Source organism: Aptenodytes patagonicus, chromosome 5, assembly GCF_965638725.1.
Source record: "Aptenodytes patagonicus chromosome 5, bAptPat1.pri.cur, whole genome shotgun sequence".
Classification (NCBI taxonomy): domain Eukaryota; kingdom Metazoa; phylum Chordata; class Aves; order Sphenisciformes; family Spheniscidae; genus Aptenodytes; species Aptenodytes patagonicus.
The window spans coordinates 3473949-3493486 of NC_134953.1; positions in this window are offsets into that span (position 1 = coordinate 3473949).

Genomic DNA, 19538 nt, shown 5'->3' on the forward strand with positions numbered 1-19538 from the left:
AACGGAAATCACATGATCTCAAGATTTGCTCTCATCCTCTTCCTATATTGGCCGAAAATGTTTATTGTAAGTATTATTTTTTCTCTAAGTGAAGAAAGTAACATTGTGAATTCCAAATCACAAAATGTTGCATGACTTTTTTTGATGAAAACAGCTTTCTTATTTCAGTATGGAATTGTTTCTGCTGGCTAAGCAGTTGGTGTTGGAGAGCAGGCACAGCTCTTACCTTTTAATTCACCACTACTCATACCTAAGATGATGGACGACATCCATACTATTGACAGGGTTTGCACTATGGGAAACTTTCATGAGTTATGTTGGCATTAATCAGCTAAATCTGGCTTTGAACATTGCCTGAAGAAGCACAGTAGGAGTGGAATGAGGGCTGGAATGGGTCTGACACTAAACAGAGGCCACTGCCTGGGGAGGGTGTTTGTCACTGTGTCACTGTCGTGTGATGGTGCTTGCTGTGATTTGCTTTAGAGCAGTCATTTTCCCCTCTGGAAAAAGATGCCCCAAATGCAAAGAATCCCAACTTATTTGTAAAACACCACATAGGACCTCTCATTCCAACTGCTTCGCAAAGCAGCTCCTCTGAAATTTACTCGCATGTATTACTGCCTGCAGGCGCCACAGGTCCTCGAGACAGTAAGAGGATACGTACGGAGGATATAGGACAGTCAATGTTCTGTTTATAATCCAATGTAGAAGTAGGATGAAGAAGAAAAAGAATAATCGGTTGACACTTTTTTAATACATGGATGCCATGGTTACCTCTAAAGAGTGGTGTGATATGTCTAGTAGTCATTATGAAAGAGTAGAGATTTGAATTTATAGGGAGATCTGAATCAAAGCTTAAGAAAAAAAAAAAAGACAAAAATAAAAAATATCTCAGACCTTATCCAAATTAAACAAATTTCATATATTACAATAACTTAACAAAATATTCAAAACACCAATCATCTAGTCTTTAGGACTAATGCACAGAGAATTAACACAGACAATTAAAACACAGCATACAGCTAAATTATAACATTAAACTGAAAAAAATAATGTAGTATTATAATTGCAAAATAGTTAGCTATTCATTGCACAGCAAAACTGTTATTTGTCCACTGAGTACATTTTACCTCATAGTTTCTAAGACAGAACAGAATCAGAGAGCTTACAGCATTCGTTTCACAATCATACTTCTAATTTGGCATACAAGCAGCTGAAATATACCTAAAAATTATTCAATCTGTTTAAACTGCAGGAAAAAACATTCCATTATTCTAAGAACTAGCCACCTACAAAGGAAAAAGATGCACATTAATGACAGAAAGTGACCACATTACTCTCTGTAATAATGTTTCGTGCTGAGTGTTCATTTGAATGGACTTAAACCAAATTGGCAGAAAAAACACGTGGCAATTCCACATCTTTATATATACATTTTTGCAATTCCCAGAACACATTTAGCTCACTTTGTATTGATTTTAACATATTTGATTTAAGTCAAATCATTTTTATTTTAGCACGCTGAATTTAAAAGTCCTGAAAATATTTTTTTGTTTCAGAACTAACTTTCTAACTTGCCTTTGATGTATCTGCTAGGTACAAAACACGAATGAAGCTTGAACGAATTAGCCATTAATTTTCTAATCATGAATGTTCAAACCTGCCAATTTTGATTATACTTACTCATCCTGCTGTTGGACCCTACGGATTCTGTGTTCCCATCTTGTTAGACCTGGTGTAGGATTGGGATGTTAGACACTAAGAATATGTCTGAACATAAACAACTTCACTCTTGTGAATAATACCATTACCTCAGCTCAAAGACATAACCTGGGCTAAAGAGTAATTTATACTATTGGGAACAGGAGAATCTTTTCCACTGTGGGCCCATTGATAGATGAGGTCAGCACAGGAAATACACGCAGGAACCACTGCTTAGCCATTATGGAGACTAATGGGGTAGATGTAATCTGATAAATGTACAAACAGGTTACATTAATTTCTGCATTCATATAAACATAAACTATAGTGCATGATGCAAGCTGAAGAAAGCACGCTTAGAAATGAAAAATACATTTTGCTAAGAACCTGAAAGCATATTAGGAAGAATATGATGATAGAAAAAGGAAAATTAATGAGAGCTAAATAACCTACTGATTACTGTACTTTTTATCATACTCTACTGGATTTATTCAAAGACAGGTTTGGTTGCATGATACTTATTTTGGATGCATGGTGCGAGAGCTAGAATAACTTGTTTTTACATTATGAATATTTGGCTCAGTAAAATATTCATTATGCTGTAGGCTCATTTGATTTTCAATAATCTTATCTAGCACAGCCTATAAACTAATTCAAGGAGAATGACCACTACCAGTAAGCCCAACTCCAAGCTCTCTTATGTTAGTTACATGCTGCTATATGCTGCATGCTGCTGGAGCTGTATTAGTTTTTATGGGTTTACTCTCAACTCTGATGACTCAACTAGGTAGACTTAGGCTTTATACTTCCAAAGGTATGAAAATTGTTCCCAAACTTTTCAAGGCATATGTTATTTTTTGCAGGAAAATATAAAGGGAAAAACCCCAAACAATTGCTTGTTCAATGTAAAGTTTTGCCTTTGCCTACAGAAGCAGGCTCCAGTATGTTTTCCTTTCTAAGTATTTCATCTTTATGGCAAAAAAAACAGAAACAAAATAAGATTTAAAGTTAAAAATGTTGTCACTATCCAAATGAATATGAAATTTCATAAATATTATGGCTTGTGCTATAGCACTTCAAAAATACTTTAAACAGATGGACCAGTGAGACTGCCATTCATGTTTTACCAGTCAAGAGGCATGCTTAAACTGCTGGCTGAAACACACAGTATGAAGTACATTCCACATATAGCATGAAAGGAAATGCCTTGTTTGCTAAGAAACTACGCAGAAAAAAGCTAACTGAATGAATGGCATAATATTTTATACATTTGTAATTTCTTGGGAAGAGATTAGCAGTCAGAGGAAAAGATCACTGTTATACTGTAGAGGTAGAAGAAGTAAAAAAGAGAAAAATCTTACTTTCTCTGCACAACAGTATCACAGGATTTTCCAAACAACTATCTGGATGAAAAGTTGGAAGCTGAAAATTTCATATACTGCTCTACACCAGAAAAGCACAATAACATTGTAAAAACCACCCAGGAGGACAAAATTTGTCTTCAGTGACAGTGGTTTAATGGAGATAAAGAAGGAGGATAAGAATCTTAATCCATATTTTAATGAAGATAAAGAAGATGGATAAAGGAGGAGAAGGAGGAATGTGTTCTGTATCTTTCACTATAGGTTGAGATAGTCTCTTACAGAAAGGGCATTAGTTAATAAGAATGGTCACACTCCAAAATTTCACTATGTACAAATTCCAGTGAGCTCTCCCCAACGTAACCCACTCTATGATTTCGTATTATATGTGCCTGAAAATTAATCATGTAGAAATATCCTATAGGTCAATTTGATTTTCTGATGAAGATTTCTGTTCCTTTATAGGCTCCACAATAACTAAATGCATGATGGTAATAAAATATTATAGGCAAAATCTTTAATTTTTACCTTATATGATTACACAGAATTCAGTATTACTTTTAACTCTCAAATATAAAGGAATTCTTTTGCATGGGGCACAGAGGTATCCTTGTACAGGATAAAGAGGGAAACGGAGGAGGCAGAGCTGTCTCAGAGAAGGAAAAGCTAGTGGTGGGAACTACTTTCGGCATTTCTAAACACTAAACATATTGTCACTTCTTAAATTCCCAGTGCGTTAAACGGAGAAAGTCAAGCTCACGTGTTGTTACTTGAAACCCCACAAGAGATAAAGAGTCATGAAGTTATAGCCTTACACTCCACCTATCTACAGAATAGTATAAACTGAACTCAGATAATGTCTCCCACACTACTTTGTAATCATTCCTGTTCAGGCCCATCATGTGAGAGGGAAAACACGTGTCTTCAGTCTTAGTACCATCAACAATAGCTTAAAGTCAGATTCTAATCTTATGGATTGGCATTCATGATTCTTAACTGATGATTCTTGGACACAAGTATAGTCATTGGCTATGCAACTCACCTTTCTGTTGAGTCAAAACAGGTTGAAGTCAATATATCTCTGTCAGCTGCATCTGGAAACACTGTGAGGAACTTGGAGCATTTGAATTCCTTTGCCTTCTCCTTTCCACATCTGATCTTTATTCTGTAATAGAATGATAAAAGAAATAAAAAGCAGAGAATTTCCATCAGTTATTAAAAAGTGATCTCTGTTCAACCTAGTTAATGAATTTAATTAAGACAGACAATACTAATTATTCTAGAAACAAACTAATGCATAGAAAATACAAGTGACTTGTCAGCATGTTAGGTAGGAGGCCAGACAGTGTTACTCCCAGTCCCTTATTTAAGTTACTTCCCACAGTTGTAGGACATTATTTCATCAAATCTTTCTGGGATTTATTGCTTGCTTTTATATGCTTTCAGTAAACTAATCTTTGGAATTATTCTTTTCCCAGTTCTCACTTTTGAAAAGTTTTTGATGACAAAATGAAGCTACTTTTTACCTAGCTGCCAACAGTAGTAACAGCCACACAAACTGGGCCGTGGCACCGTAAAAGGATCCGCAGACAGCTCCTTCAGCCAATGGCTCGGTCATCTTTACTGTTACCCCAACTGACAAGATCAAAACTGCATCTGTATACCTGCAGTGGCATCCAACTGGATACCTTAGCTGCAATGCTGACATAGTGTATTGTCGTGGTTTAACCCCAGCTGGCAACCGAGCCCCACCCAGCCGCTCGCTTACTCCCACCAAGTGGGATGGGGGAGAGAATGAGAAGGGTAAAAGTGAGAAAACTCGTGGGTTGAGATCAAGACAGTTCAATAGGAAAAGCAAAAGCCACGCAGGCAAGCAAAGCAAAACAAGGCATTCATTCACTGCTTCCCATGGGCAGGCAGGTGTTCAGCCATCCCCAGGAAAGCAGGGCTCCATCACGCCTAACGGTGACTTGGGAAGACAAACGCCATCGCTCCCAACGTCCCCCCTTCCTCCTCCTTCCCCCAGCTTTCTGTGCTGAGTGTGATGCCATATGGTGTGGGATATCCCTTGGGTCAGTTGGGGTCAGCTGTCCCGGCCGTGTCCCCTCCCAGCTTCTTGTGCCCCCCGAGCCTGCTCGCTGGTGGGGTGGGGTGAGGAGCAGAAAAGGCGTTGACCCTGTGTCAGCACTGCTCAGCAGTAACGAAAACATCCTTGTGTTACCAACACTGTTTCCAGCCCAAATCCAAAACACAGCCCCGTACCAGCTACTGGGAAGAAAATTAACTCTCTCCCAGCCAAAACCAGCACATGTGTGTTTGAAAGCTCCTCGGTTCTACTGTATTTATCTACCTGCCCTCACCAGAAACCAGTAAGCTACTATCAGTCATGTTTTTCTGTTCATGAATGAAGTCTGATACACAAATCCTCAGAAGCTGCTTAATATCTGCAGTGATGCAGGCCAGACCAACTCATTTAAACTAATAATAGACTTTCTCTTGATGTTGGCAGACTTTGAATCAAGATAATAGACAAGAATCAAACCAATAAAGGATTTTTTTTCTTGAATGAGAGCTGTGAAAAGTGGCAAACTTGTGGATATAAAAGTAAAGCCAGCCTTATGAAAGGTTTTATTATGTACTCTTTAGGAAAGAAAATAATGCATATCTGCCATATAGAGACACATTAGGGTCTTTCCTCCAAGTATTAACCTGAATGTGCTCCCTGGTAGATTTTGGTCAATTTGTATAATAAAGGTCTTTTATAGCACCAGAAGTCTTGCAGACATTTTTAGAAATTAAGCACCCTTTCTTAATAATACTGAGGGACTGATGAACACAAATAGCAATTCTTTCTCCTTCTCTTCTTATAATTGCAAAAATGAATTATATTTGTTTTACTTAATGTATTTTATGAAGTTATAAAACTGAATGTTTATTTTAAATTAATTTAACTACTTTTAAATTACAATGCAAAATATAAAATATATTTTTGATTATACACAGAATATGAAGTTTCCCTATTGTTGGGAAAGAAATACAAAATTATTATTAATAATAATAATAATAATAATATATTTCAAATAAAGTAGGTTTAAATCATGGCTTTAAAAAGAAAAAAAAAAATTTGTTACAAAGTTTAAATTAAATCAGAGAAAATATTCCACAGCCATCAAGCCTGACATTTTTATCTAAGTCCGAGCCTGAGTGACACAGGCCATCTACAGAGAGATAGTCTTTTTAACTGTAATCACAAACATAAAAACAGATCTTATCAGAAGCACCAATACACAAATCTAAACTACTGTTAAAACCTACTGAGCACTTGGAAAGAGCAGCAGAGCATTAAGTATATAAGCAGAAATAACTGGCTAAGATGCCATAACAGCTAACAAAATATATTTTATTGGGAGTCTAAGGACTGATAGCAGCATCCCAACCAGTCTTCATCACTGTGTGACTTGGCATGAGCTCAGATGGCCAAGATGATTTTTCAAAAGTTCACAGAATGAAAGAGGAGGAGGGCAGTGGAGGCTTATTTAATGACCTTCTATGGCTTCATATCTGGAGGACATCCTTCAGCACTGCTTGTAACTCAGGACTTTGAGAGAGCTGGAAACCCCAAATCTCTTGTTACCACCCTCACCCCCCAAAAAAAATTTGACAGAGTATCAGATGCTCTGCTTGGCTAGACTATCAAATATATTGTCGGTGGATAAAAAGAAAATATTACCCCAGAGAGATCAATCTAGCAAAAATTTGAATATATACAAATCAAAGCTTTTGGTGATTGAAATATGTTTTGGTACATAAGATTTCACTTACAAACAGTAAAAAGAAGACCTGTTGTGAAATTCAAACATTCAGGGTTCAACAGTAAGGAATTGAATTTTAAAATGTTTATTGTTTTCATGTTATAGACTCATCTGATATATTTTGGTATTTTACAATAATTTTCAAACATTTAGCCACAGAAACTATCAGAGATATCTAGCGTCCATCGTGGGTGCAAACTAATGTTCTAATCTTTCAAAATCACAAGTGAACTGCAAGCCATTCTTCTTCTCACATACCATCCAAGGGTCTACTTGGAAGTTGCCTACATTTTTAGGCAACAGCTAGATAAGTGGCAGTACTTTACCTGAACTCCAACACAGAAATGAGGTATTGCATATCTTGTCATTTATTGCAGAGATTGAAGAAATTACACTCAGACTTGCTGCCCATACTATGTTATGCTGCCCCTAGGAACAAGATCAAATGGGGGTATGAGATAAAAACCTGTGAAAATACCTGTGAAATAGATGGATCAGAACTAGGTTTAAGCTTATTTTTCATTTTAAACCACACTTTTATTGCCACAGATTCACACACATAGAGTTCTTCCCCTTTCCCCCAAGCCCAATATGCTGGGATCTCTATAGTAATCACTAAAGTGCAGCAGTTATTTTCCCACTAATGACTATGCTGGAATATCATAAGGAGAAGAATTCTATTAAATACTAGTTCAGGAAGAAATTAAAAAAAAAAAAAAATTCTAACTTCCAAGTATTATGACTGACACGGAACAAGGATCGACCATGTAGGCAGGGGGGATAGCAGCAGCCATAACTCTAACTTTGCTGCCATTAATGTTTATGTTGTATATGAAGTGGTTTACCAACATGCTGATGGACTGGCAAAATGTGCAACCATACACTTTATTCCTCCTTGCAGCAGCTATGGGAGATCACAACCACAAATGCATGTTTCAGTAGAGAATATTTTAAAATAGAGCGCGCTATTTTGACAAGCAGAGAACTGCAACAAAAGATTTATTATTCCGTGGAATAATTGGTGAATGCATTATCCTGTCAACATTTAACTATTATAATCAACTTAAATAATCAAAGCTGCCTTAGAGTTTTTATTGTTTTACATTAATTTGAAAATGATTTATTCTATTATACTCACATTTGCATTAATGTAAATGAAACTAATAAGTTCAAACTCAAAGTTATGTAAAACGAGAAACATAACACATTTTAACCTTCATATGCCTATTCTGCAGGCCACACATTCTCATACATGCTGCACTTTAAACCAGCAGATGAGACCAAAATGCTTTGGCGTGCTACCTATGCTATACGTGCTATCTTTGCCCACAATGAAAATGTGATAATAATTTTGCTAATTAGGATATGCTTCCAGCAATCCTTGGTCTTTTTCTCACCTGAAGTCACTCTAGAAAGTGGCTCGTCGTGACTGGCTTGCTCACCTCTTTGCAGACATGTTATTAACATCTTATTGAAACCTATCTGACTCTATATGCTTCATTAGTCTGTTGTCTCCAGTCAGGCATAAACTGCTGATTTTTGGATTAGCTGCTTTTGTCTGTTAATCTGCCCTTGACTCATACGCTGAAATGTTTCAGCAGTTGAATAAATATTTTGAAGGATTTCAATAGTTGTTTCTGAACCACTTAATAACTGACTGACTTTAGAGAAGACTACACGTTTTGCCAAGGCTTGGGGGTATTCGTAGACTCTCTGTATGTGAACCAAGTATATAGTATGTACAAATGTAATGCTTAGGTACAGGACAATTTAGCCTAACATGGTGGTATCAGATAATCAGGTAGATCTCAAACTGAAAGCAATAGCATGAGATCTTTTGACTCTTCACAGAACTGAGTAAAGCTTAGCTGCAGATCATCAGAATTCGCTGCATGAAGCTGTATCAAAAAAGCCATACCAAAGCAGCGATATGTTGGTACAAGCTCTTACATTGTTTTTAACAAGCTCTAGCTTTAGCTTGTAGGGGATTTTGTCTTGCTTCTCCTTTGACTAATGAGGCCATACAACAGCCTCAAAGAACCTAGCAAAATAAGCTTTAGCTACATATTTAATTGCAGAAAGATGGGGAAATTAGCATGTAGAATGGTGAAGAAAAGAGGATGCTACTTACACTGTAATTTTAATGCCAGTCAAGCCAGTGGCATCTGCATTATTGTTAGAGAGAGAGAACAAGAAGTTGTGTAAGTTTCAAGGCTCCCTAGAGGCGTGTACATCCAGCCGTATATTTAACGTGTGCAGGACACAGCTACCGGGACAACAATATGTGGCTCAACAAATGCAGTCACATGGTGTGGCATGTCCTCAATGATAGATCATACAAATTAAGAAAAACACCAAGGGTTTGACTGGATACTATCAATGGTTTGATTCATTCTTTGCTTTGTGTCAGGATATCCAAGTGGGAAAGAAAAATATGCATTTAAAAATATTGCTGATAGTTTAATTGCTGAAACTTACTACTCCATCACTGTTCAGTTGTAATAACGATCAGGGCATGGAGCATTACTTGGAGAATTAATGACTACCTGAGGTTAACAGCCCACAGCTAAGCCTTGAGCCTTCAGCTTTCTCAGATAATCATTAATCCCCAGGAATTGTCCTGTGCCTCCATCATTACTTCTAATTTAAAATGTGAATTTTCTCCTTTTAATTTTATTTCCATAAAATGAAAGTACTCAATTAGACTTTGTCATTAAATCACATCTCCATTGATTACCTAGGAAAAAATAACAACAGCAAAATTAAATTTGCCTATTTAATCATTGAATCCTGATTAAATATTTGTTATAAACATTTCATTCCAATTAAGGTTGCATAAAAAACCCACAATAGGCAAAGAAGGGTATACAATTCAAAGCTGTAACATGTCCTGACATGCTGCTTCTATTTTCTTCCTTCTTTACTCCTTGCTGAACAACATGTTACATTTGTGAGCAACTTCACTGTTTAGATTCAGTATTACTGGACTTTTAGTATGTAAGACTAGCTCGGGAAATACACAAAACTTTCAGTCATCTGACAGTGGAATCAGCTTAAATCACAGTGATGAAGACATTCTTAAAAAAACCAAGTTATCACAGAATTACTTTCTTTTTTAAAGGTAAAACAAAGAAAAAAAGAAAATAGCTAGATAAGATTTTGGACAGTGATCCAAAAGTCTTACTCTAGAAGCCTGCAGTCATCACCAAAAAAAGTTACATTTTTGTCCGTGACACTGTTCTCTGTAATCCATAGGATTCCACACGCATCAAGAGATGTACGGTGCTATGATTAGATTAGTGTATGGCTCAGTCCATTAGCAGACACAGAGAGGACATTATATCTTAAAGCAGTGTGTGTTGACACACCAGCTTCTGAATTCAAGTGAAATAGATTGATTGAAACTGTGATTTTATCATGAACTTAAGAGGGAAGGTCCAAAGCTAGTTTATACTGATCTTTGTCAACTTAGTGCTCTCTGCTACTGAAAGGTACCTGCTATCCTGACACACGGACATATTAACAGAGCGCTAATCTTCTTCGGTTTTGAGTAATCACAGTATACTCCTTTGTTCCCAGCTACCTTTCTTGTTTGCATACAAGTTTGTGCTTGTGGTACCACATACAGGTGTGGCCAACATAGCTGTTCTACACACAGACTTGGAGAATTGAGTCTGAAAATCAGACTGTGACCCACAAGCAAAGTGCTTTAGGTCAATGTCTGCTATAATTCACGTATAAGTAATCTGATTTTCTGCGAGACAGTTTCATTTCCCCCTCCCCACTATACTCCCAATGTTTTCCCATGTCCCCTTTACCCCCTGCCACAATACTCTCAATATCTTCCAAGTCCCATCTCCTCAACTACTGGACTAAGCTAACAGGTCTGTGCATTGAACCTGAAACGAAGAAATAAAATTTGATCAGTTCCTCACCTTTATATAGAAAATGATCTATGTTGTTTTTTTGTTTTTTAATTCTTTTTCAAAGTTTCATATATTGATGAGTTTCCATTCAAAATGTTTGCCTGTGAACTCATGACTTGGTATAATTGGAGCACAAAAATGCTCATAGAATTAGTCAGTATACAAACATACTTGAACAAATCAATTGAAAATATCAATAAACATTTAAAGATTTCTTTTCCTCCCTGTCTCATTTCAGCTTCTCTAATATGAAAGCAGATGGAGCAGCATAAAACCAACAACATCTGATCCTAAAACATACCTAAAAAATGTCAGGTTTTCTGGATGTTTTATTGCTCCTTCCAAGTCTTTTTCCAAAAGCTTGCTGCTTTCTTTTCCAGTGTCTATATTTAGACTGTAGAAACCATACCAAAGGCCTCATCTTTATAGCACCTTTTCGTTAATCACAACAATAATATGAATGACTTCAGTAAGAAGGCTGACATATTTGCTCACTTTCATGATTCTGCCATCAAACCAAGGATCTCAGAATGACTTCAACAATAACATTCTGAAAGAAATTGCATGCATTCTGCATGTTGTCAATAAATCAACCATGAAAAACATTTCAGCCATGACATACTGGATGGTGTTAGTGAAGTAACAGGAAGGCTACCTGCAGATGCAGCCAGCTATTTTTTTTCCTCCTTGCAGCTGCCAGATGGTGTTGAACAGAAGAAACTGCTTTGCAGAGTAGCTGAATTTTTACCAGGTAAGTGTGCCATTACACACAGCGTTTTTATCTGTTCAGTTGCCTTAGGGGAATGATATATGCATATTTGATCCAATAAAAAAAAGAAAATATTGAATAATCAGCATGTTCTTTGTGCTTTCTTCCATGCACTAAATTATAAATTATACAGATAGAAACATCTTTCTACCAAAAAATCCCCATCTGATCAAAGCAACAAACCCTACTGGAAAAAACAAAACAAAAATACCTTCACATAGCCTGCCATAATTTAAAATATAACAAAGGCTATTGCATGGCCCACATGTATTTAATATGAATAATAAAAGACAGCACCTCTTGCTATTCTTAAAGAAATAAAATAGTTTTGTAAACTGAATTATGAATTCCAGTTTCATTTTGCAGTAATGCAAACATATTAAGGATACAATTCAATGGACCTCACATGGCAAAACACTAATCAAGGCTTTGGTTTTGTTCATTTTTTAAATAAAGGAATGGCTACTGTAATTAGAATTACAGGAGTCATTTTTAGATGCAGTAGGCGGAGTGAAATGAACCAAAGCAAAACAAAAATCCGAACCTCCGAACCTTACTCTTGAAGAGCAAATGGGGGCAACTTTCATGGCCGCATATGGTCTCCTCTGAAAGAGCACTTCCCACACTAACTTCCCACTAGTACTTTATGAAACATTGGTTCAAATCTGATTCAAAAGAAGGATGACCTAGTGAGTCACCAGTATCATTTAAGGAAACATAAGAAATACCTTCAAGACCTCTTGCCCTACGATTTGATCTTATCCTATTTATAAGAGCACCATCTGAGATTGCAGATATTTATTGAAATATTTGAATAGATTTTAACAATATTTTCTGTATGGAAAGCACTCTTTCCACATTTATTACGGAAGCAGGTGAGAACTCTTATTCTCCAGAACTTTACAAGTAAAACCATAGAAATAATTTCTGGGCCTATCACTGCCACCTTCTGAAACACTGAGGTGCTAGTCCTATAAATTCATTAAAAATACCATATCCCGTTTATACGCTACTAACATAGCAAATGTTTACTCCAAATAGAGTGCCTCCTTGTTAAAACCAAGTTTACTAATCTGTGCATGTTTTTAGCTTTTATTACAGAGCCAGGATAGGGTGAAGGTCTTGCAATTTAGCATGATTAGCCATTTGTGAAGGATACGTATTTTTTAAACTTCACCATTAATGTGTTATTCTGTAAATAGATGAGGACCTATGCATGTTTAAAATGAAATTTACTCATTAAGCAACTCAAGATGATCTTTCATTTCTTTAAGAAATTAATTCACTGCTAATGAAGGGTGAAAGACTGACTGAATCAGTCATTAATTTAACCTTTCCCTCTCGACAAGATCAGCTGAGCTACTACTTCTCACTTACAAGGATATGTCAGGGGAACAAATCATTTTATAACAACTCAGTGAAATGTATAATCATGGTAGTATTTACAAAACGCATTAGCTAGAAATTTACTGAGCCACCTTCAGGTTATTAGAATAACTGATTAATGAGCCTTCCTAATACCATACGAGCATCATCCACAAACATTTTAGAGATTCATGTTTAAAACTATTTTAACAATTATAACTTCTAAAAATGACCACATGTAGATTCTGCTTTTCAAAAGGAAATACATGAGCTCCTAGCAGGCCTAACCTATCTAAATAAAGGAATATGTATATGAGTTTCTTGTACGAGGTTTTGGAAAAAAGAAAAAAACAAAACACTCAGAGTAATGTGATAATCAATATAATACCAGCATGACCGAAAAGAAAAAAAAGGAAGCAGCAGTGGGACAATAAGTCCTGTTGGAGATATCTTCATTTACATTACAGATTCAGATGTAATTCCAGTCCATCTTTGCTTTTTTTTCTTCTTTTCTCTTCTTTTTTTTTTTAATTCTCTTATGTTATAGACTCTGGTTTCTACTAGCAGCACATAAAAAGCCTTTTTAGTGAATAATTATAGCACTTAAAAGATTTAGCTGTATTTTCCAGGACGGACTGGTTTACTGAATGCCTGTGTGTCAAAAGACAGACTGAAGACTAGATTTTTGTCTTCTGTGGAACTTTGCAAGACCACGCTGGAAGGCAGCTTTATTGCATGCTTTACTAGCAACTGAGCTCCCAGTAGCACAGTACTGTCAGGAACACTATTACTTGTTCAGATAATTCAGTATGCGCAGCTACAAGAAGGAAAAAAGTCCTTGCAAATCAATATCATCTCAGGCGAAAGGAAAAACAACCTGAACCCAAACCAAGGAATCAAGTAATAATCATAACCTTCCTGCTGAACAGTACTCCAGATAATCTTTCATCTTTCTACATATGAATCCAAACCTCCAAATACCTGTTCTGAAGTATTCAAATTATGTATCAGGATAGTAGTCACAAAGCTAGCGCCCAAACCTGGGGAAAAAAAGGAAAGGAGTTCTATGGAAGATAGCATGCTTGAAATTGTCTATACTTTTCATATGCTACTGTCCAAACCTGAATGAACAAAAATTGGGAAAAACTTTATTTAGGCTCTGGCCTATTATTCCTACTGAATCCAAGAATTCCAAAAATAGATAAACCTTCACTTTTACTAACCCACTAATCTAAGTTTTAGACATAAAAGTAAACAACAGTCTACATTTTATACTCAAAGCTAAGAATGTTCATCAAATACCGGACAAGTATATGATCTTTTTTGTAGGTAGAAAATATAACTTCATAAAATATAGCAATACTCCACAAATAAGTATTTGTACAATGATAAATGCTTGTGTACAAATAACAGCCTATAGGTCTCTGTGTATATTCTTTACATGTAATCATTACTGTAAAAGGCAGTATGATTAAAAGTCTTCCTCATACCTGTGGAATTTTACAATCATTTTGCATCTGTGGTAATGGCCTACATATTTGCCTAAATGCTATTCCAGCAAAGAACACATCTGAAATATATTATTTTCAAAGAGACTCTATACACTTGTTTTTCAATATTGAAAGATATGTTTGATTTGATTTTTGATATTTTTGTTTCCTTAACTACCGTTTTGCCTTCAGGTAAAAAATGTAAATGCAAACATCTATTTAAAAAACTGCACAGGAAGCAACAGCGTATAGTGTTCACCAGCAAGTACTAGACTATTCTTTATAACCACTGAAAATAAAGTCTTGTCATGTTCTTTAAATAAAATATCTTGCTTTTATCTAAGAGTAACATTAAATCAAATCAGGGACAGAAAGTCATAGATATCCACAGCAACATACAGAAATGAATTCCAGTTGTTAGAATAAGCCCTGGAACACTCATTTTGCTAATATTGGTCCCAAAAGAAGACAATTGGAAAGAATGGCACCCCAGCTCATTTTTATGATAGAGCCAAAAGTTTATTGGACACTTTTATCAGGAGTCTAAATGCACTCAGATTTATGTAGAACAGTCATGCAGCCAGTTGCAGGTTATTCTAAACGGAAATACATCTGTAGTATACAGCTAAGATCAAACAGCCACTTGGAAGAACTGCCAAATACAAATATGAGATATTACAGCCATTTGGTCAGAATGACCTCCTTAACTCTCTCACTTTAGAACTAGGAAAGAAATATAAAGGAAATAATAATGAAAAAAAAACAGAGAGATTCTCCAAGAAGATCTAGGTTAAGATTACATTAACATCAGATCAAGAATTTTGTAATTTTTATTATTAAGAACTGAAATTCAATGCCAGTTTTAAAACGTTTCATTAGAATACTACGGATGGCCACCTGAGAAAACTATATAAAATCATAAGTTAGGTTCCTCGTACTTCTAATGTATACAGAAAAAAGAAAAACACGTTAATTTTAAGCTATCTGGTTAAACTGTTAATAATCTTATGATTACTTGTGTAGATCATTTATAATAGCTACACATTAGTTCACAACCATATCAAATCTACTGCTGGTGTAGGATAGGACAAAATAGCTCACTATTAGTTACTGCCAAAAAGCTCATTTCAATCCTTAGACAGGTTCTGGATCTCTATTCCTTCTTTAGTGGCTTCACGAATGTTGGGGTGAGGGGGTGTTTGTCTTTTTTTAAAAGGAAAAATTAACCCTATTAATCTCAATGCTTTAAGATCAGCAATTGTTCAAAAGTTTCACTCCCAGGATTTAAGTGAAGAAAAAGCAATCTCAGTTTACTTCCTGCTGGTGTGTACATAAACAACATTTATCACAATAAGCACTAACTTGCCCACATACTCAGCCGGCTATCTCAGCTCATCTTCTTCTTTAGTTCCTAGTGAAAATCCTTTCATACTCTGATTTCATTGAAATAAGATTTATTCTTCTCTCGGTTTTCCTCACTTAGTTTTTTTCTAACATATTTACATGTCTTGGTTGCTTTTTCTCTGGTGTGTTTTTGCAAAATTTTGCGTAAGACTTAGTGCACCAGTCCAGCATGTTAAGGGAGGGAAATGAAAACTAAATGTATGCAAGCAACTACAGATTAATAAAACAGTAAGGGTTATTGGTTTTACCTGATTCTGGCTTGACTGAAGTATGCCAGTTCCACGCTGACTTACACTGCTGATGAAGGACCTGAGCTTGTGATGAGCAAGGGGCCAATGGGGCCCTGGTGGCTTTGCACAGCTTTAAGGGAAGTTAACAGAAATTGCTGGGTATTGGGGACTTCAGGGGGAAAAAAGTCACTTTGTTGGCTGCCTAAGTATGGATTTAAGAGCCCAACTTTGGTCATTTTTTGATGGTGTGTCTGCCCGTAGTGTTCAGTTCTACGTATAATGAAAAATCTGTTTTCTTCCTTTCACCTCTCTCTTTTACCACAACATGTTTTTGTCATAAGAGCTCCAAGCAGGATTATTAATGTACAAAACTGCTTCACTGAGCACTGTGTGGGAGCTTCCTACAACAGCATTTTAACCTGTTATTTAGTAATCTCTGCTCTCATGATAACTGAGATGTCGGAGCATGTCACCTCCATTTGTTGCACTCACAATGTCTATAATTCTGTCCACCCATGCAACTTTAAAACTACATACAAATGGAAGTATGTTTAGTGGGTTTTCAGTGCAGTTCAGCTAGAGCATTATACAGCCACAAGTCCCAGTCCTCCCAGCTTTACCTTAAGGTGAGTTAACTTTGCAGCACAGCCAGGATTGATTTGCTGAAGAAACAACCCACAGGAACCAGCAATCCTATTGCTCCAATCGGTATCAAATTTATATACAACACTTTTTTTACTATGCCTTGGAGCTACATTTACCCAAAAGTAAAATGGGACCCAGAAATTCTTTTTTTACTTCTGTCATGTTATACCAAGAAAGTTTAGCGCAATGAGACAGCCATCTCTGTTTTGTTTTCTAGTACATGTGAATTTACAACAGGTTGCAGAATCCCTCTCTTAAACATTTGTCTGGTGCTGTGCATCACACTCACCCCAGGGCACATCACAGCAGAGCGGGTATGCAGGAAGGTCCTCTATTGCCCCACGCAGATTGGGTCTGATGAAGGCTCTGCACGGTTCCTAGTATATTTTTTTCTGACATTATTATCTTAATATTTCCTTCAACATTAAATTTTGAGGAACAAACCCACAAATTGTCAGGAAATCATAAGTATAACTGAAAACCATTTGAACAAGCTTAAAATATATAGTCATATTATAAAGATGATTATCCCATTCAGTAATATAGATAAAGGAAGTAACACTGCGGTCATTAAGGAGTACCCACAAAGGAGCTCCTGAGAACAGCACCTTAAATAATGTTTTTGTTGCAAATTGCCATAAGGTAGATGATGCACAGGTGCTTTCCTATCCACTAATAAATTCTGTTCCACAAATAAGTTCTGTTATCGAAGCCACGTACTATCTACACAAACAACACAGTAGGAAGAGGGATTCAATTCCCATGCTGCCTCAAAAAAAAACTTCTTATTGTACTTGACTTGCTCCTGACAGATAATACAGAGCTACAGCTCATTTTTCTACCAGTGATCTTTTGTTCGGACACAACGTGATCTAGCCCTGTGCATAAACTTCCTGCAACTGCATCAATTCATTCCTGAGGATAAGTGGATACGGAATTCGGAATGGAGTGTTAGCAATTTCAAGGGAAATAAATGACAAAAATATTTGGCCAGTCATCTGAAATACTGAAGTCTATAGCCTCAAAAATAGTTAGGACCCTATCTACCACCTAATTGAAGATAGGCACATATATTCCAGGTATATAGCTATGTCTCAGTTCCAGTGCATTGAGCATCAACTTCACAGAGTGCCCTGTACCTCACATAAACAGGAATATTCTTCAGCTTTCCAATAGCAGGCTGCTGCCATTACTCTGACTGTAATCCTGTCTACAATACATGAAAACTACAAAGAAGGTAAAGAATTGAAATAACTTGGCCACACCATTTCATTGTTCCATTCTTGCCTTTGGTGCAATTCGTAGTGCAAACACTTTCCTTTCATATAAAAGCCATATTGAAATGACTCTGCAGGTCACCTGAAAACTATGCCTAGTCTTGCAAATTGAGAGATTCCAGTCTAGCAAAAGTTCACATGTTGCAATAGTAAGTTAAACAAAGTATACTGTTAGTCAGCCGAAAGTATTTATCACCTGATGTATATGTGTGTCTAGTATGCAGGCATGAAACCACAGGTAGGATTAGCTCTAAAAAGTTCAGGTTTGCTGAAAGGAACAGAAATAATGTCCTGGCAGTGAAGCCGTGGTATAGCAATGATCTACGTGACACGATCTACGTAACATAGAAGACATTGCCTGTTAAAAGAAGCTGACATTACAACAGTCAGCTAGAATTCTAGCATGGAAAATAAAATAGCAGACACAGCAATTTATTATTGTTATCTTGCAGAAGTAGAAAACCTGGATTTGGAATTAGTGAAAATTATTCCTCCCTTCTCTTTACTATTTTAGCATTCTTCAAGGCATGTGTAATCCTAATATGAAAATAAACAGATATCAGAAGTAGAAATTGTGAAGAGATCTACAGCGTGGCAGCCTGCGCATTCATATCCTAACAACATGGGATAGCGCTGGAACATCGTAAGAGGGGACTAACACCAGGTATGTGGAATTATTGAAAATTTGTTACAACAGCAGACCTTGTGGTCTGTACAATCCCAAGATGATGACAAATCAGCTATGATCAAGATGGAATAGTGACCACAATTGATAACCCACAGGAGATCATTGATCACTCTTGGCAGGACAGTGTCTGTACTGCGAACTAACACTAAGCCAGATCGGAGCTGATCCAAAAAACTGCCAGCCTGGAAAATAAAGAGCCTCTGGCTTCTCAGCAGCATCCCATGTGAGCAAACATGAGCTATTAACTGCTATTGACTGGAACGATGGGACCATGAATGAAGGGTCCTTCCCAAAGCTGGGCTGAACACTGCTGATACAGGGAAAACTCAATTTTTCCCTTGCCAAAAGAAGCTCTCCCCAGTAGGCTGAGGCAGTTGGTGCCCCCGTGGCTTGTGCGGCCCTTGCTGTGCCTGAATCGCCCTGTGGCTTGCCTGCTTCCAAAGCTGGTGATGGTTATTGCAAAGGCAGGCAAAATTAGGCTTTGAAACGAGTAACCAGCACAGGCAACTGAAACCATGAAACTCTGTTATCAGCTGACAGAGTCTTGACAGGAGAGATTATACTCTTTCATGGAAAATAACCAATGAATGACTTTTGATCAGTGACATTTTAGCTAGCTTTAACCGTTCCTGCAGCTGCTAATAGTGGTTCAGCTATATCAAAGATAACAATATTGGAACCGGTGCTGAAGACAGGCTGCCAAACTCATTAAACTTTTTTAAGGCGGAGATCTACTACCCTATTCCTAACTAACTTGCATAATGGTGGTATATAACTTTGGTTAAAACGTGGAAAATGGTTTATTTCCTAAACCTTTTTTTACATACTTAAAAATTAAGCTTTCCCTCAGTCACCTTCACACCAATTTCT